Raw genomic sequence first — 20,045 nt, forward strand, 5'->3', positions numbered from 1 at the left:
TAATAATGACACAGTGCTAATGGGCATTTAGGCTTCCTGTGTGCATGAAAATCCTCTTTAGTTTAGAGCTCAATCATTTTTTTTCACTGAACAAATATTTTTTGAATACTTAATAAATGCCTCACAGTATGACAGGTGCCAGGAGAAAGTGCTCTGAAGCTGTGTGAGCAAGGGAGTGAGAAGCTCTCATTTGTCATTGTTTTTATATGTGTGCTTGTGAGTGTGTGTGAGAGAGAGTCAGAGAACCACCTCAGGTACCATTCTTTAGAAATACAATCCATCTTTTATGAGACAGCGTCTCTCATTCTCCTGGAGCTCACCAATTTGGCTAGACTAGCTTGCCAGCAAGCCTCAGGAATCCTCCTGTTTCTGCTTCCCCAGTGTAGGAACTATGGGTGGCATCACCACCCACAGCTTTTTTATGTGGGTTCTAGAGATCAAACTTAGGCTCTCACAGTGGCATAGCAAGGACTTTATTGTCTGAGCCTTCTTCCTAGCCCCTCATTTGTGTGTTTTAAAGCTTGTTATCTATGCAATGTGAAGAGCAGGCCAGGTCAAACTGGAGACTGGGGATAGGAGACCCAGATGGATGGACTTGGCCTGGTGAGAAGTACTAGTAGCTTTAATTAAGAAACAGAAGGCATGGGGGGGGCAAGTAAAAGGTGTTTCATCTACCAGCCTAAGGCTCCTATTTACTAGTGCTGTCGCAAGACACCAGGGCAAGTGCTGACAGTAATACAAGCAATAATCTTTGGGACACAGCTGAGAAGAGTTTAGTGATTGATGGACAAAGGGCTAAAAGGGGCAGTCATAGGCTATCTGCTCTAATTTGAACAACTGGGAGGTGAAGGAACTGCTCGTGGTCACTAGGATCGTGTGAGGAGAGGGTTTGAGGAGAAAGCTAATGGAATCCCATGGTAGGTACCCTGAAATAGAATTGCTCTAGGTGCTTCTAAATGCAAATGTTCAGTAAGTGTTTGGATCTATGGGGCTGAAGCCATGGGAGGAACCTAATCTGGGATTATAGAAAGAATCTTGGCAAATCTTCAAGGAAAATGGAGGAAGTAGGCAAAATAAGAGGGATCCACAAAACAAATGAGAAGATGCCTCCAGAAAAGCATGAGGCAAACCAGGAGAGAATGCGGCCATGGTATCCTAGGCAAGGAGAGCAATCAGGGGACACCAACTCTTCTGATGTGCAGACCATTCAGGGCATGAGAGCATCCAGGTGACCAACTACCACAGAGAACCATTTAGGACGATGACATCAGCACAGTCTGGGTTGTAGGGGAGAAGCAGATGGCAAATGAATGTGAACAAGGTTTTCAACAAGTGGGATTATAAGCAGAGAGGAACACATAGGGAAGGAGCTGTAGTGGAACGCAGACCAACCAGAGAATTTGCTGGTATTGTTGTCACTGAGGCTGATGTTTGTTCCCATGGGAGAACTGTAAACTTAATCTGGTCCTATTGAGAAGGTGAGAGCGTAAAACAGTTAGAACAAGGGCCCTAGAAGTAAGAAAGAGAGAGTTCAAGAGACAGAGAAATTAGAAGAGGCCATTGGGGTATATATGGCCCATGGCTGAATTCTTTCTCCAAAGGGGGAGAAGCTAGAAAAAGCACATGTTCCTCATCTCTTGCTGTATGATGCCTTACCCCACTGTAGGATTCTGTCAGCAGAGAGCTTTTTATTTAACCTTGGACCAGAACATGGATCCAAATAAGCCACTTTTCTTCAAAGTACATAGCCCTAGTTTATTTTGTTATAGGCATTGAAAAATGTGTGAACCTAGCCTTGTGGGCAGAAGATTATACTCTTCAACCATCTCAGGAGAAAGGTTAGCACAGGTGAGGTGTAAGACAACGGGGTTATAAGAAGACCACACAGTTTTGCTGTTGGCTTCTCATTTCTCTGAGAACTCGGATAGGTCATCAGCTGACAGTGGTGCCAGGAAAGAGAGCAGTGATGTTTAAAAGTATAGAGAGGTATGGATCTTCCTCTGAGGATAATGGAAGATGATCAGACCACGGAAGCACAGAGAAATTGTGGCAGCTTGGAAGGGCTAAAGATGGGTCACTTTCCCATGACAATCGGAGCTGGAATCATCAGGGCTCTCCGGAAGAACAGAGCCAACAGGATAGAGATATAAATGTATAAAAGGAGACTTATTAGGGAAAGTGGCTCATGTGATTATGATGGTAAGAAGTCCTGTCTGCAAACTGGGGACCCAAGAAAGCTGGTAGTATATGTGACTCAGTCCAATGGCACGAGAACTAGAGGAGCCAATAGTTTAACTTGGTCTGAGACTACAGCTCAAGAAAGGTCCTCTATACATGTCCCACTGCCCAAAGATTAGAGAAGTTGGATATCCAAGGGCAGGAGAAGGATTCCCCACTCTAAAGGGAGGGAGAGAATTTTCTTTTCTATCTTTCTGCTCTATCAGGGCTCAGCCACTTAGATGATGTCCACCCGTATTGAAGGCAGTCCATCTCTACTCAGTTCACGTATCTGAATTCAAGTCTCTTCCCAAACATATCTCAGCAATAATGCTTTCCCAGTGATCTGGGTACCCAGTATCTCAGCCATAATGACACCAAACGAGTATTGAAGTTAGTTGGCCAACAACTGTCATTACCCCAGAATTAGGCTCAGAGAAGCATACCACAGTGCATTACGGGCTTGGGATTTCCTATGTAGGGAAGATGTAAAGACTTGGGAGGAAGTGCCAAGATTCAGGTGATGCAACACAGGGTCTGACTAATATGGGGGAAAAGTAAATGCACAGTTATTTATAGGTCTGAAAGGAGGGAAGGGATCAAAGAAGAGAAGCATAAATGAGATCAAGGAACAGGTTTGCCTTAAAAGATATAAGAAAGTACCTAGATACAATCAGAAAGGCTAGTAACTTGGGGACATAAAATAAAGTTTATGTATTGAAGCTTTCAGAGGAATGGGTTCCTTGAGAAAAAAACAAACAGAGCACAGTGGTATCTCTTCAGAGAGGGCATTTTTATCTAGAATCTGTAACCCACATTAAATGTACCAAATACCACAGTGCCACAAGGACTTTTACATCCAGGACATTTAACTCTACCCATTGTTCTTCCCTGCACTGATTGAATGACATCATGGTAGTGCTGGTCACTTATCTTTATCTGACCACAGGAACTGGTAGAAGAGACAGTGCATCTTATGGTAATGAGAAAATGGGGTGCATTTTATAGATGGAGCCAGCCCCAAGGGAGCCCACCACAGGACAGAAGCAATAAAGCACAGGAATTACTGTGTGTTCGGTGTCCATTTCCTAACCTACCCACTTACTGTCTGTTTGATTTTAGGAAAACTATTTAATCCTTCAAAGCTTTCTTCCATAGAAGATGGAGGACAATAAGTGCTTCTTACATTTGGTGTGAATATAAAATGATTGAATTAAATGAAAAAAATTAAATTATGTCATTAGAAACATATTTAGCATCATGCCAGGCATGTAGTATTTGCTCAATAAGTGCTACTTTTATTAGTGATAGTGGCATAGTTACTGCTTATGTTGAAAGTCAGACTAGTGTGCACCTCTGATATCACTATTGTTCCAGCATTTGCCATCGGCAACCTAAGCCGTATTCTGCCCACTCCCTCCAGGCCTGCTCCAGCAGCCCCTCCTCCTCCCCCTTATACCCATCATCTCTAGACCTCAGCTGTGAAACATGTCTGTATCTAGTCTAAAAGCCACACACACCTCTGCAGCTCCATGCCCCATTCATGTCAAGGAAAGGGCTTCTCTTCCCACCCATGAGGGCGTCAAGGGCCTGGGCATTCCATAGGCTTCTGCCCAGCAGTGAGGACAGGAGCAGGCACGCCCTCATTACTGTAGCTCCAGAGCTAGAGTGGGCTCTAGCTCTGCCATCTCCTCCTGCCAGAGACACAGGCTTACCATGGATGTGTTGCAGGCCTAGGGTGGCAATTCAACATCAATGACCTAGTTATCAATTATTCTAATTGTTATTCCTCACCATGGCCAGCACTGCTGAGTTTTAAAGCAGTTTCTATCCCCCAGTTCCATAAACTTGCCCTTGGCTTATTGAGTCAACCCTGCTCATTTAACAGAAGTGATTTTAATTACTCTACAGGAACTTCAGAAAAGTGGAAGTGAGGAAGATATGTGACTATGATAAGTCTTTAACCAAAGAGCCAACCAGTCTCCTGTCTTAAGGGCAATGCCCCAACTCCCATAGGGCTCTCTCCTACTCCCAGCACAGAGAAATCAGACTTGTGACAGCAACAAAAGGTCTATGCCTTAATTCTCTAAATGTCCCACATGTTTACTACTTGGAAGGTACAAAGGCCTAAGTTGATGGTTTAAAATTGTATTTCCTTTGATCTATAACAATTCTCCTCTCTCCACTCATCTGGTCCCAACACTGTAATGTGCATAGGAAAGAATCCTTACAACATACTACAATCAATTGTAGTGGATGCCTGATGCCTGATACAAATAAAGATTCTGGAAAAGGAAATAATACTCAATTTGTAATGTCTGTACTAGCACAGGAGTGAAGATTGGAAGACCCTTTGTATTTATTTATAGTACTTATCTTAGATTATAAATTTCAGAAGGCATAAAAAGTATCCTTTTAGCTCATTATATAAATGTACCTAACATATGTCATAAGTTGTTGATGATAGTAAAGAATATTTATTCAGAAATAGAATAATTTAATCAGTTGACCAGAATCCAATGATCGCCCTGTGCCCATAAACTTGCTTATCACTTTGTCAGAGAATAAGCAGCGAGTTTACGAAGACCTCCTTACATTTAAACTACTTGGGTAGTCTAAAGCACTGCTATAAATATTAGATACCAAATTGTCAAAATAAATGATGAGGGAAGTTTTGTGGTGTGGCAAATTCTTGTCATCTACTATTAAATCATATTTATTTGCTTACTTGTGATTCACTGGATCTCCCCAGCATCCCAGGATGTTATCGAAGCCCAACTGGACACCCATAGGGGAGGGAGCAGCAAGATGAACAGATGAATGATGAATGTTATGTTGGCCTCTCTGAAATCCATCTCACTCATTCAAGTCGTGTGTCCTTCACCTGCTGTACTGAGCATCTCTGTCTTTCCTCCAAGAGGCATGTATATCATTACGTTCTAGAGTCATAATTCTGAGAATGCACAAAACCAGTTTCCCAGGCAGCAATAAACATGCCAACAATGAGTGTGGAGTCTTACGGAAGCCCAGCTTGGAGAGATGAGTCACACAATCTAAATTCTTCCCTGTCACTGTAAGCTGTGTAATCACACACAAGTGAAATAGGAGTTCAGTGTTTATCAGATGCAAAGCCAGGCACCTGTGCAAGGTGCATCTGGAGTGGAGGAAAGAGTTAAAACCTCACTGTTCTACTTAGCTGTTCTCCACAAACATCCCTCCAATGCTGAAGTCCATCCTTATGGATAAGTAATAAGTGTAGGGGTACAAATGGGAGGGTCTCCTGAAGCTATGTTAAACCTCCTAGTGGAAGTCAAATGTCATCATTTGTCTGTATCGACTACCCACAGAGCTCACAGCTGCACAGGTCTGCAGGCAGAATGGGGCTGAGGTGCTAAGCAGTTTGGGAACTTTTGCCTGATTTACAGGATAGTCATTCTTACTTACTTTATTATTTTACATTTTCTTGTGGTAAAAATGCACAATAAAATGTTACAGTGGAACCATTTTCAAGCACACAGTTCAGTGGCATTATTTACATGCACACACACTGTGGACAACCTTCACCCCTGCTTATCTCTGAACATTTTCATTACCCCAAACAGAAACTGTTTCCATTGAATAATAACTTCTTAGCTCTTAATAAAGACTAATTTGTTTTCTGTTTTTAGGAATTTATGACTCTAGATATTGCATATAGGTGAAATCATATAATATTTGTCCTGGTTTGACTTAGCATAATATTTTCAAGGTCCATTCTGGCTGGAGCATATGTCAAAACTTCATTCTTTCTTATGGATGATAAATATTCCATTGTATGGAAAGACCATGTGTTTTTCTTTTGTTTTGTTTTTGGTTTTTCTAGATAGAATCTCACTGCAGCCCAGGCTGACCTGGAATTTCCTATGCAGTCTCAGGGTGGCCTTGAACTCACAGCAATCCTCCTACCTCTGCCTCCGAGTGCTGAGATTAAAGGTGTGAACCACCACGCCCAGCTTTCCACATTTTCTTCATATAACTATCTTTTGGACACTTTTGTTATGAATAATGTTGCAACAGGTATTGGCATGTGAGTGAACAATGAAAAACCCAGACGCGTAGAAGTCCCCAGAGGAGCAGCCATAGGAGAAGCAGGCTGGGGTGTTCTGCCTCCCTGGGCCTGTGGCTGGCTACTGGGGATCGGGTACGAGGAGAACCTGAGTTACTGAGTCAGGCATATCTGAAACATTCCTTTACTTTTTAGGGGTGTAAAACTTAGAAGTTTAGATCAACTTGCCTCCAGTGTCCTTAATCGATCCAAAAGTCTCTATTGAAAATCTAAACTCTTATTAGGAAAGTTCTAGTCCACATTCATTCCAAGTTAGATGGTTCTTAACTGACAATATCCCATTCTATGATGCCTGAATTCTTAGGTGTTTTTCTTTTGCTACTTCTAGTATCATTATTGATCATAGTAAGGATTGAACTCAGGGCCTTACACCTGCTAGGCTAGTGCTCTGTCATTAAGTTACATCCCTAGCACTGTTTTCCTTATAAATGAAGAACTGTCTTTTCTGTAATTAAGCTAAGCAACCCATCTTTCTATACAGAGAAGTTGAGTTTGATGCACTAGTCACTCCTGAGAGTGTGTGTCTCTCTGGTGTGCCTTGGTTCCACACTTGATTCTCCACCTAGTCTCAGGACCCACAGTGTCAAAATCACCTCAGAACTTTCTAGAGTAAAGATTTAGTCTCCAGCTTGAGGGTGGAGCTCAGCATTCTGCATACGTAACCTTCCAATACCCTGATGCATAGGAACATAGGTCACTAGAGTCTCTAGATCAGCCAGAAAGTCTTATATTCCACAATCTCTGGACATCACCTGTTTCCTAGGTCACCTAAGGACCATGCTACCTTCCTTACACAGAGTGTCATTAGAAAACTGACAATCAATATGGGTGGAAGTACTATGACCAGGTTGGATGTGTTTTACATACCCTTAGGTTTTGATTAGTACACTCAACAAGTATTATTTAAAACCTACTATGGGACTGGAGGGATTTCTTAGTGGTTAAGGTGTTTGCTTGCAAAGCCAAAGGACCCAGGTTCAATTCCCCAGGACCCACATTAGTCATATGCACAAGGTGGTGCATGCATCTGGAGTTATTTTGTAGTGGTTAGAGGCCCTGGATCACCCATTTTCTCTCTCTCTCCCTCTTTCTGTCTGTCAAATAAATAACTAAATAAAAATAAATTTTTTTAAAGACCTACTATGTGCCAGACACTGGGACATCTGATGGCACAGCATGAAGTATACAGATGAGGCCTGCTGTTATGGAACCTCCATCTAGGCTGGAACCTTTGTCAAGCTTTTTCTTTTTCTTTTCTTTTTTTTTTTTTTTTTTTGTATTTGTGAAGAGTGATTATGATCCATTTCAAGATTAGGTTCAAATCTGTCAAGAGAATGAGAAAACGTGAAATGTTCTTACCTAAGAGTAAGATCAGGCTGTGTCACACATACATAATAAAGTGGGTTGACTGCAGTGTGACAAATTTTATATATATACATATGTATGTATGTATGTATGTATGTGCATATATATATACACACACACACACACACACACACACACACACACACACACATATACATATGTCAGCTACCAGGAGAAAAATTTATGAAGAGATTGAAACTGGGTTTACCCTGATGAAGGCAGGTGACATAGATGAATGCTACAGTTTCATCCACCCCATAACACTTCATTTCTACTGTCTTCGTGCAACACAATGGTACCAGCTGGCTTAAACAGAGCTATACTGCCAAGACTCAAGTATGTAACTCCTGGGCCAGCTTTCTACCATCTGAGATAGGGGCCCAAAGAGACAGATATACATCTAGCAGATTGATGGACCCCAGGACAGACCTTCAGAATTAAGACTTTACTCCTTAGCCACTGTGATGGACAAACAGCTGTCCTTCCTACTCCCCACCCCCACACCTTTTGAACCCAGAGCTAAAATTCAATTTCCTTATTTTTATAGAAAGAGATGAAAAATATGTTAGGGGAAAAGAGTGACTCAGGAGAGGTTTTGGACTTCAAAATCCCTCAAAAATCTTTTAATGATTTAAATGTAAAGAAATAAAAAACATACTGATGAAATTCCCCCTTGATATCCACATGGCGCTTACAGATTCTGGAAGGAAGATTCCAGCAATGAAATCTGCTATTTTTTATAATCAAACCCAAAGCATTTGAGATGCCTGCTGAACTCCAATATGGTGTAATCATATCTTTTTCATAACAATCTTGTCTCCCCAAAGGCAGAAGAGGAAGGAAAAGCCTAATTAAAGAGTGCTGCTTTTTTAAGGTCAGTCGTAGGGGTTGTCAAGTTATGATATGCTGAGATAGTTGTGGTGTTTACACTGACCCACAGATGTGCTGTGCATATACAAAATTAACATATTTCTTGTCTAATCTGTGTTACTCTTCAGCATACATTTGGCAAGACTTGTTGCATGTTCAGTATGAAAACAGTAAATTTCCAAACTGTCATAATATTGAGGTCTCATATGTATTCCTTGCTCTGCATAATTAATTGTAGAGTGATAATTTGTACACGGAGATATTTTCATTCAGACATGAAAGCAAAAGTCTCAGAGTCTTTGCCTCTGGCAGGCAGAAGAAAGAGTGAAGTGGTGAATGATACTGCCCAAACGCTTGCAAGGTATTTCTTTTCGTGAGCCTGCAGACAAGGGGAGTGGCAGATCTTCAAGTAGGGTAGGCCAGGGAACCCACTTGTTATTTTGTTGTTTTTTTTTAACATAAATACATCTGCATGTTCATGTGTGTATATGTGAGTGCATATGTGTGTGTTCAGGTACAAATGCACAGGTGGGTACGTACATGCAGTGGAAGCCAGAGGACAACTCTGGTGTCATTTCTCAGGAATGCTTCTCACCTCTTTTTGAGACAAAGTCTCCCATTGGCCTAGAGATTTTCCATTATGCTTGACTGGCTAGCCATTGAGACCTCAGGGACCTTCCTTGAGTACCTCCCCAGCACTGAGATTACAAGTGTGCAACATTATTACACTTGTCATTTGTATATGTGTTCTGTGTATTGAACTCAGCTCCCCATGCTTATGAAGCAAGAAATTTTTTAAATAAGCTGTCTCGCACCCTCCTACACCACGCACACGCACACGCACACGCACACGCACACGCACACGCACACACACACACACACACACACACACTTTATCCAGAACCTTCCAAGGCTCATCTGTTCTTGGAGGTCTTTCCAGATGCTAAAGCCCTTCCCCTGTATACTGGTGGCTTCTAGTTGTAGGTGCACAGTATTCCTGAGTTCTTTATAATAGTCTCTATTATTTTTCCTTGTGTTGGCTGTGACTGTAGATTCATAGCACAAACCCTGCCTCACCATTTGGCATCTTCCAAATCACTCAGCAGAATCCTGGGCCTGTAATTCTACTCGGTATGGTTTTGTCAACCCATGGTGGCCTACAGCAAGAACTGTTTCCCTCTTATTCATGTCACACTGGGCCAAGTATCATCTGGTCTGTATGTTTTTCATGTGAGGGACCTGCTTGTAGGAGTAGTACCTATCTTACATATACTATCCTCATGACAGAGCATAAACCAGCCAAGCCAAATGAGACACATGCATTCAAGGTACCTGTTCCTATGTGGCAAGCATCATATTCCCTTACATTTCAATGCAAAAATAAAGACTGATACTAGCCTAACAAGCAGTTAGGAACAAAATAAAGTCAACCACAATACTGCTGAATCATGGTGCATCATGTATAGAGGGTGAGTCTTCCTGAGACAAAGGGTTGTGGGGACTGATCTGAAGTCTAGGTATGAACAATCTCTGAAAGACATATGCAAGTGTTGCCCTCGTAGAGCACTCCTCTGCTGTGTGGCACAGCCCACACAGAGTGCATTTCTCCTTTGCCAGGTTACTCTTAATGTTCCATGGTGGCCTGTTTCCAAGCACACTTGACAGACCCTACGGTCTCTTATACAGCTTTCAATAACAGGAATTAAAGTGATAAGGAGTTGTGTTGTATATCATAACTGGCAGTCTACTATTCAGTGAAGGCATTTTCTATCCTTGTCTTAGCCCCTTCCTCCTTTGTGATTTTCCCAAGCTAGCTTACTTCTCAACTGTGGATAGTGGGCAACATCAATACAGCCAATGCAGACATTTCTGAGTTTACATCTAGTGGAAGAGAACATGTGACTTTCCATTCTCCTTATTAAAAATAAGATAATTCCCAGGTACCTTTCAGCAGTTCTTTCTTGCATCTCATTAGTCTAAATAAGGACACTAATTTAATTCTGAATCAATCACTGAGGGAGATTAGACAGCCACCTGACTCATTCAGTAAACTGATCATTTCCATAAATACTATTGCTTTCCATTGTGGGAAAAATGGAGAGATTTGGGGGAATGATCCATACTTCCCAACCACTTAGAAATATGGTACCACATGCCATCACACGTGGTCACAAATACTTCATAGAGAAAGGATGTCAGAAGCTGAGTTAAGTGAACCCTTCTGTGTAGCCCTTGCTATAGGTGTAGGATAGTAGCAGAATTCTAAGCTTTAGGTAATGGGGCCAGAGCTGCATTCTAAGTTTCACCTGCCTAACAGGTGTTCATCACATACACTTGACTGAGAGCTTTTATGAGGTAGCTGTTGGTTCTAAAGCACTGCCTCTCTTGGATCTTCTGAATGATGGGTGTACCCCAGATGTTATGATTCATCACCTATTCCTGTGTCATGAGGATAAAATAGCATTTCTAATTATGATAATGGATGGCCAGAGTGGCCAGTGAAACTCATCACCAGGCTCCATTACCACAAGAAGTCCCCCCTGGCTACACTTCACTTGCCTTGCTGGTTGGAACAAGGGAGAGGCTAGTAATTAGGTGGACAGAGCATATTGCTCTGTGGTGCCTCAGGTTGGAGACAAGGGCTGCAGAAACATAATGGATGGCAGAGGTGGGAGCCCTATAGCTCCCCAGCATGGCTTCTTGAAAAGAAGCAAGCTCTTCTTCCCTCCCCTGTTCACCAGGATCTTATTCAAAAGTAATAGACAAGATGAGTTATTCCTGTCTTGCAGTTCATGGAGGTTTGCTTGCTTTGTTTTTATTTCTGTGTATGTATTCTTGCTTGGTGCCTAGTGTGAGAGGTGTTCAGGGACTCAGAAGTTCTGGAATTTCACCTGTACTCCAGTGAGGGGTTAAGTATGAAGGGAGTGAAGTGAAAGATGTTCATCTAGAGGAGTGCAGGAGAGGATATAGGAGTGGAGACTGCACAGGAAATTTCTGGGGCAGGATCAGACATGTTCAGGAAGTCACTGGAGGAACCCAGGACTGGTCTGAATCAGAATAGCTTGCCTGGAAGTGAGGAGGAGTGATTCACTTCTAGGGAAGTTGTCCATGCTCCCCACTCTCCTTCCACCTCCCATGTCCTTCTGAACGGACTTTGGCCTTTGTAATAGCCTTACCAGAACATTTATCTACTTTTTGTAAGCCTCCAGACTTGGCCTAGCTCTTGTCACAGTCCAGCTAATAGTTTGAGGTGCTCCAGGGGCATGTGGAACTGACATCTACTCTTCTGGGCCTTTCTCAGTCCCTGCTGAATGGGCCCAAATATTCTTACTAATGCACCCACCAGCTGCCCTAGTCTGATGAGGAGTTTTCTTCCCAACTGCCCATCCATCCCTTCTCTCCTTCCTCTCCCCTCCTCCCATGAACATTTCCAGAGGGGAACCAGTAGTCCACATCTAGATCATTACTCTTAGGAAGATGGAAAATGGGCAAGACAGGAATCTTGGCCAAGCCTTCCCTTCTCTGACAGCCAGTGGCTACAAGGCTATGGAGGTAATTTAATGGCTGGGCAATTTTAAGAGTCCCGGCTCATCTCTGCAGCAAAGCACACATTGGATTGGGCCATATGGAGACTTTACCAGCAGATGCACTGGCGGCTTCTCTCTGTCTGCAAAAATCTCTATTAGCTTTTTTAATTAGACAAATGTCAGTGTTTTATTCAGGGTGGGAAACTGTTTCCTGAGTTTGACAACAATGTCATTTTCAAAGAATCTCAGTTTGGCAACTGCCTTTTCTTTGCAAGCCTCTTTCCCACCTTGTGTCTTTCGCTTAGAGAGGCCATGTCTGAAACCAGCACCATCCTCTTTCCTTCTGTCATCTCTGGGAGCTTCATGCTTCTGGTTGTTCCCTGGCTCCCCATCCCTCAGCCCTTCTCTGTCTGTTCAGGGAGACTTGGTTTCCCAGGGAAAATGAAATGCAGGAAGAAGTCACCAGCCCAGGCCAGCTGCAGAGGCTTTGATGAAGTTCATCCTTCCTTCCTTCCTTCTGGCAAACAGAACTTACATCTTTCTGTCTTGTTCACTGCTAGACTCAAAGACTAGTCCAGAATCACCACTGAGCTTTTCTGCTCTTAACATCCTCTACCTGCAAGGTTGCCCAGTAGTGCTGCCTCTAGTAGCTGTGTGGGGCCTGAGTGTGAAGAATTAGCCCCATCAGGATAGACAACCCACTCCCTGAGAAAAGGCAGTGTTATAATTAACATGTCAGAATGGACCCATTTGAGTTTGGATTCTAGCTAGATAGTTTACTAACTATCTGGCTTTTGGTCTTAGAGTAGCTAAGAAATTTCCCCAATTCCTTTTTATATAAAATGGGAATGGTATGATTTGTGATTTACTCTATGAGATTGTTGTAAGAATTAATGAGTTGATTTATGAAAATCTCTCAACATGGTGTCTGGGTCTTTGGAAGCTCTTTGTAAATAGTAGCCAGATTTTTCATCAGAAAGATACAGTGGTTCATGGGTCTGACCATAAACCTTCCCAGATCCTCATCTTGCCCTGTGTTACCCATAGAGACAAAGTGCAAAGTACTGGCCAGGGATTTAAAGGTCTTTTTCTGCCTTCCAACTCCAAACACCACAAAGGCCTATGACTCCCCAATTCCCTGACTGGGCTTCTTCTCTGCTATGGACAGGTGCTCTTGGTTGGGTTAAACCTCTTGTAGACCAGAACCTGTTTCCATCCCATGGTCTATACCCATCACATAGCTGTGCGTATACAGCCAGCACGAAAACACACCTCCTTCTATGAAATTCTGACATTGGTCTCTTCAAAGCCCTCTACTTCTGGGAGTACAAGATTGGGCTATGTTTAGGTCTGGGATAGTTGGAACACTGTGAAGATACAGATGTGTTCTGATATACTCAGAGCTCAGTTAGGTTTGTTGCTTTGAGTTCAGGTAGACAGTTTAGATGGATTTTAATGACTCTAAAATGTTTTATCTTTTACAACCCCTGGAACTTCTGTTCTGCACCCTTAACAAATTGCTTGCTTTCTATTCCTCGCTCCCTGTCATCTTCAGTTAATAGAGGGTCCATTAGGAGTTGAGAAACTTATTATTGCAATAAAAAATATATCCTATCCATATCACAGACCATATATCTGAATCTTGCATAACACCCTCCCAGGGATTAATCCACATTTTAACCAAGAGTTTTATAATGGTGATGCTTCAGCCCTATGCACAGCCATTTCTGTGAATGCTGAGACAATAATGGCAAACAGTCCTCACTGAGATCAAGATCCAGCCTCTCCTGGGCTTATGGAGAACAAAGGGCATTTCCCTGTCCTCTGCCAGGCTTCCCTGGCCATCTCAAAGCACCCTTCACATGGGGGCTGTTGTGATCCCATTGGGGGAAGCCCTCCTCCATTGTATCTTACCTACAGTGTGCATAGTGGGTAGCGGTATATTTCTGAGATCATAACACCAACTCCTCATTAGAGCCACATCTTGGGAGTTGGTGCTCTGAACACACAAAAGCTACCTCCACTCTTTAGGCACCCTGGATACTGGGCCCTAGATGCCAGGAAAGGAAAGAAATATAAGGCTGACTTCTGTGAGTTCTTGCTCTTTTGACTTGAGAAAATTCCAACTAATAATAATAAGAAGAAGAAGTTCTCACTTGACCCTGTGACCACGCCCCTAGGCTGCATGCCCATTGCTTTAAAGACACCTTCCTGTTTGTTTCCCACATTACACTGACCGTATAGCTTAAGTCCTGATTCTTCATATTCTGTCTTTGCATTGATATGACATGCAGGGAGTCCTGGGTTCAGTCAACAGCATGGCAAGTCAGAAAAAAACAACAATAAAAATGCAAACACACTCACACCCAACAGAATGCAGTTATACATTTATGTGACCATTTGTTCAATATCCATGTCCTCACCTTGATTAGATTATATTTCCCATAAAAGCAGGCACTATTCCATTGAATCTGCTACAGAATCCACAATTCCTGGAATAGATAAAGGACTTAAATGTTTGCTGAATGAATTAATGAATGTGTGGTTTTGATCAAGTCATTTTCTCTTGCAACTTTTGTTTTCTTATTAGCAATAATAATAGCAAACACTTATAGCTTATGGCATGCCATAAAGTACTTCATACATAATTATCATTAACTTTTATAACAACCCTATGAAAGGTTCCCTATTCCCCCAATATTTTATGAAGGTAAACTGAGAAATGTAAATGGTGACTTTCCCAGGGACAAATAGATAGTAAGTGATGGAATCTGGATTGAACACAGGCTGTCTGGCTCCTGGCTCCAATGCCTTTACTTTGTTTGGACAAAAGGATCATAAAGATCACCTTAGCTCATGATGTCTATGAACTTAGAAGCTCTCCACTGGAGTGTTTACCTAGATCCTTTTACTTAATAATCAAATGTCTACTGTGTTCCCTGGGGAGCCTGCAGTAAGCAAAACAGCATAGATACCAACCCTTTACAGACCTGGCATTCTAATGGAGATGCAGATCATAAACACAACCGTGAATTTTTTCAGTTAGATACTGATGTGGCTATGGAGGAAAGAGGTTTTGAGGTCTTGGTGGTAATGTGATCCCCTCTGAGATGGTTAGGGTAGATGCCATTAAGAAATGGCATATGGGGCTGGAGAGATGGCTTAGTGGTTAAGCGCTTGCCTGTGAAGCCTAAGGACCCTGGTTCGAGGCTTGGTTCCCCAGGTCCCACATTAGCCAGATGCACAAGGGGGCACACGCATCTGGAGTTCGTTTGCAGAGGCTGGAAGCCCTGGCGCGCCCATTCTCTCTCTCTCTCCCTCTATCTGTCTTTCTCTCTGTGCCTGTCACTCTCAAATAAATAAATAAATAAAAATTAAAAAAAAAAAAAGAAATGGCATATGGGCTGGAGAGATGGCTAACAGTTAAGGCACTTTCCTGCAAAGCTTAATGACCTAGATTCAGTTCTCTAGTATCCACATAAGCCAGATGCACAAGGTGATGCATGTGTCTGGAGTTCATTTGCAGTGACTGGAGGCCTTGGTGTGCCCATTCCCCTCCCCCATCTCTACTTCTCCATCTCTTTACCTCTTTCTCTCTCTAATGAAAAAATAAAATAAATATTAAAATAATGACAGACCCTTCTAATGAAGGGTAGAAGCCTGTCATGTAGCTCATAGAAGATCAATCCAAGAAGAAGATGACCAAGTTCCCAAGTGCTCAGAAGGGCAAGACTTAGACATGGTAGATAAATTCAGTTCCATGTGGCTAGAGCAAATGGAAAGAACAGAAGCCACGGCCTACTGGGTTAATGTGAAACTTGGTCATTTCCTTCTCCTTTCCTACTTACAAAGTCCACACATCTTCCCTGCCAGATCAAGGGGAACACATGGACACTTTTAGCTCCAGGCTTCAACTCTCAACCAAGCAGTACTTCATATCAGAATGCTTTTTGAACAAATGGTAGAAGAGCTCCACTCCTTTTATATTCTTTAATTGTGTTGCTGAAGTTCTCTTATGTTTTCAATGTGTCTTCCAGGGATAGGCTCCTTCCCTAGCCTTGCCTCTGTAGGTCATCTTTTACTTAGAGTTCACTATTCTGCACCATTGAGAATGAATGGTCTTGCCTTTCAATTTCCTCTCTAGCACAGTTAACACAAGGGTTGCAGAAAATTATTTTGAGTTCTGATCAACGTAATCAAAACATTATTTGACACAAATGATTTGATAAACTGAAGGTCCTTCCCTTTGGTATGCAGAGCAGTGTGTAGGGGATCTCTACCCCAGACCTGGGAGCATATGTAGCTCAAGTGTGCGCACAATATTCCATCAATAGAGACATTTCCAAGTAGAAGAGGGGTAGCTTATATTTTGGCCATGTCTCCACTAGAAAATCAAATGCTTCAACAGGAATAGCAGCACTCATGCCATTTGTTGAATCCATCATGTGCTCAGGCCCCATGAGGTGTGACAGATGTGCATGAGGAAGGTGACCTTGTAAGAAAGTAAGGAAGCTGAGCAGTCCTTCCTGGGTCTGCTTCCCTCCTTTCTTTGGATATTCAACTAATGAACTTCATCTTCTTCTATTGCATAGAATTACTCAGAAGCAAAACACTTTGGGGTTCAGCCAAACCACATTTGACTCCCTTTCATGGACCTCAGCAGGTAGAACAATCCACAGTGAGGCACAGCAGATATCTCCCAAGAGAAGCCTTGAAGTTTGCCCTATAGAGGAGAGAGAAAGAAAGCATGAGGGACCTAAAGGAATAGCAGACCTTTAGGTGTAGATTCATGATCTATGAGATTCATATCTTCTGCATTTTGTCTTCTTCCTGATTCCTAGTGAATATCATGCTCCCATATACTGAAAAACCTGGATGGAAATGAGGTCTTAGGTGAAAAGACTGATATCTGTGGCTGGAGAATCTCCACCCACTGAACTTACAGGAGGCAATTAGAGCTGCTGATCAGGAGCAGCAGTGGCGTCATGCTTAATATCCTTGCCAACTGGTAGGAGCTGAAAATGTCTCTTTTGGAATCATCTACTGTTGCCGCAGGCAGTCAACTTTGAATAGTATGACTTACAATTTTCCAACTTCAAAATGGTGCAAAAGTGATACAAACTCAGTAGAAGACCTATATTGAAATTTGAATCTTGTTCCTCTCTGGAGACACTGGGCAGAGGCAACAAGCTCCTAGTCAGCCCCATGAGCGCCAGAAAGGACCACCGGCACTACAGGAGTGTGTGAAGTACATTTTCAACTTACAATAGGTTTATCCAGCACCACCCCATTGTAAGTCAAGGGGTACCTGTACTTCCTTTTCCTAAGCCTGTTTCCCCCTTGATGAAAGACTGATAACCAGTTCTTTCTCCACACCTGCCCCTTTTTAATGTGTCCCTTTACCCAAACAAACATCTGTGGAAAATGACTCTCCAGCTGTGCCAGACAGGGTGATTCTGATTTCAGTGCCCCAAGCCTTGGCTTTGAATATCCTGCCTCTTGAATGGTCAGCAAGCAAAGAGGGGGCTCATCAAAAGATCTTCAAAGGCAGTGGGGTGCATGGGGAGAAAAGAGAGACAGTGTCCAAGTGGGGAGCTTAGAGTGGAACAGGCTGGGCTGGAGCCTGCTGGCGTGTAGTGGCAGCCTGGGGCTCTGCACACCTCCTTGCCTTGAAGCTGGCCTGGCATTTTGTTCTACAAAGCATCTGCTGCTGCAGATAAAATGATTTTTGACCTATAGACTTGAACTGACAACTTTGTAGACAAACCCTCGGCAGAAGGACTCTCACCTGTCTCCTCCTCTCCAACCTCCTCCCAGCCCCTCCCCCACCCCCAGCTAGCTCTCGCATCGCTGTAGCCTAGGTAAAGGCCAATGCTCAGGGTCCACACCCCCAGTGTGGGCTCTGCCAGTGTGCTTCTTTGTTAGTTGTCAGCCTGGGCTAGCAAGCAGCAGATAGGACTCTGTTGCCATGCTCCGGGGGTGGGTGAAAACTCCAGCTCACGTAGACCTCCTGCAGCATTCTATGGACAGTTCTGGGCCAGGTGGATTATCAGATAATGATAAGGCTCCCCTAGAAAACTAAACCACACCACTCAGTGTGCAGGAGGAGACTCTCCATGTGCTTGCAGATCACAAATGAGATAGGTTCGGTAAGGCCTGCAAAGAAAAGTCTCTCTTCCCCAACTCTGACCCTGAGCAGTGAACAGTAAATGACATAAGGTTGCCTCGTCAGCTTAGAAACTCAATAAGAAGGGCATTCTGAAAAGTCTTATTCACATGAGGTCCCTCTGCTACGTAGACATACTGTAATTATTTAAGACTGTTTAAGTCACAATGCCATTTTGTGAGTGATACAACAAGGTAGCTGAAAGCAGGGGTTTCCCTTCATTTCCCAAGTCCTGGAACTCTATAGCCACTCAGCTTACAGTCATGTGGGAGCATCTCCTTTGCTAAAGTACAAGAGCCCTTGCCTAGGTACAGCAGTTAGCTGAGATCAAACCAAGCCCCGCCTTTTAAGGACAGAAGCTGTGAATCACACCTAGGGCCCCTCTACAAGCAGAGCCAAGAAGCATGAGCCTCCACTACTGTTACATGGTTATCTTCATCAACATGGTTATCATCATAGACTCCAAGTAGAGTGCTGCCCTCTGTGCCAAACAGGGCAGGCACCACCTAGGTTCCTTTAAACTGCCTTCTCCCCAAGAGCATGGCCACACATCTGAAGATGGATTTTTTTTGCTACCCAATATTTCTCTATCATTACCATCACCACCACCATCATCTGTAGTTAATTATTTATTATGTACTTAGCTATTCTTGGAGCTGTCCTAGATAACTTAAAAGAAAATGTTTACAGTTTCTAGTCTCTGGGGTCTGAATGTCTCATAGGAATAGCATTGATGCTTGTAGACACAAAGAGACTGCTACACATATTTAGTGAACACAGGATGAAAATAAGACGAGACAGGATTAAATGTGTACATTATGCATATCTCTTCTCTTGACCTCCCTGCCCCAAGCTGCAGCTGTGCTGAGCAGTTGCAGGAGACAAAATTTTCTTGGTGCATGTAAGAATGGTCTTATAAGACAAATTATTTCTCTTCCTGCTGTCAAAAACATATATTTAAAGTCATCAGTAGGAAGCCATCAGCAGCTGAGCTAAGAAGTGTGGCTAAGACGTTTTAAGGAAATGCTATTAGCGATGACCTCTTTATTCATAAAAGATGCTGTGACCAAATGTCTACTGAGTTATCATGCTTTACAGGAATTCTCTGCTAGCAGCTTCAATGCCCTGGCTAATCATCAGTCTGATTGGCATGAGACATAGAGAAAGTATGGAGATTATTTAACCAGCAACAGCAAAACAACAACTAACCATGTGTTTGGTGGCTTTTGACCATGTAATAAGGACAATTACCTTTAACGTTGACTTACACCGTCTATATTTTGTGCCAAATGAAGCTTGAAATGGATCTTCTGAAGTACATACAGTGTGCAAATGATAAAAAATAGTCCCAAAATCTTTACCTTTGTATTCAAAGGAGGCTTCAAAGGGAACAGCCCTCTCAGAACAAGGCACTCTGCTCTGCGCCACCTATATGAAGTCATAGCACATTTGAGCTGGAAAGGACCTTCGGGATCTTACAATGGAGCCTCCTCCAAATGTAGAGATTCTGCTTGAGAATTGCCCCAGGCTGATTTTGACATGCACCTCTGCCAAAGGCACATCTATTGCAGGGTCATCTCATGGAGGGTTGGTTGTGTTCCTGGATTATCCATGGGATTGCTTTCATTGTTGGGCTTCTGGGGCCAATGGGAACCTATCAAGCATGGTATGCAGATAACCCAAATCCCTACAGGGAGAGCAGTTGGACTTTTAATGTATTACATTTTCTTTGATTTAAGACCATCTTCTTATTTTCCCAGCCAGCCACATCCATTGTTATGTTGACCTATTAAGG

General features: G+C 42.8%; 1 protein-coding gene across 6 annotated transcripts in view; it reads left to right on the top strand.

The window, feature by feature from the left end:
- Positions 1 to 20,045, top strand: part of Kirrel3 (kirre like nephrin family adhesion molecule 3) — a 615,828-nt gene that overhangs the window by 76,167 nt on the left and 519,616 nt on the right. The gene's annotated exons all lie outside the window — the stretch shown is intronic.

This window comes from Jaculus jaculus, chromosome 3 (genome assembly GCF_020740685.1).
Source record: "Jaculus jaculus isolate mJacJac1 chromosome 3, mJacJac1.mat.Y.cur, whole genome shotgun sequence".
Lineage (NCBI taxonomy): Eukaryota > Metazoa > Chordata > Mammalia > Rodentia > Dipodidae > Jaculus > Jaculus jaculus.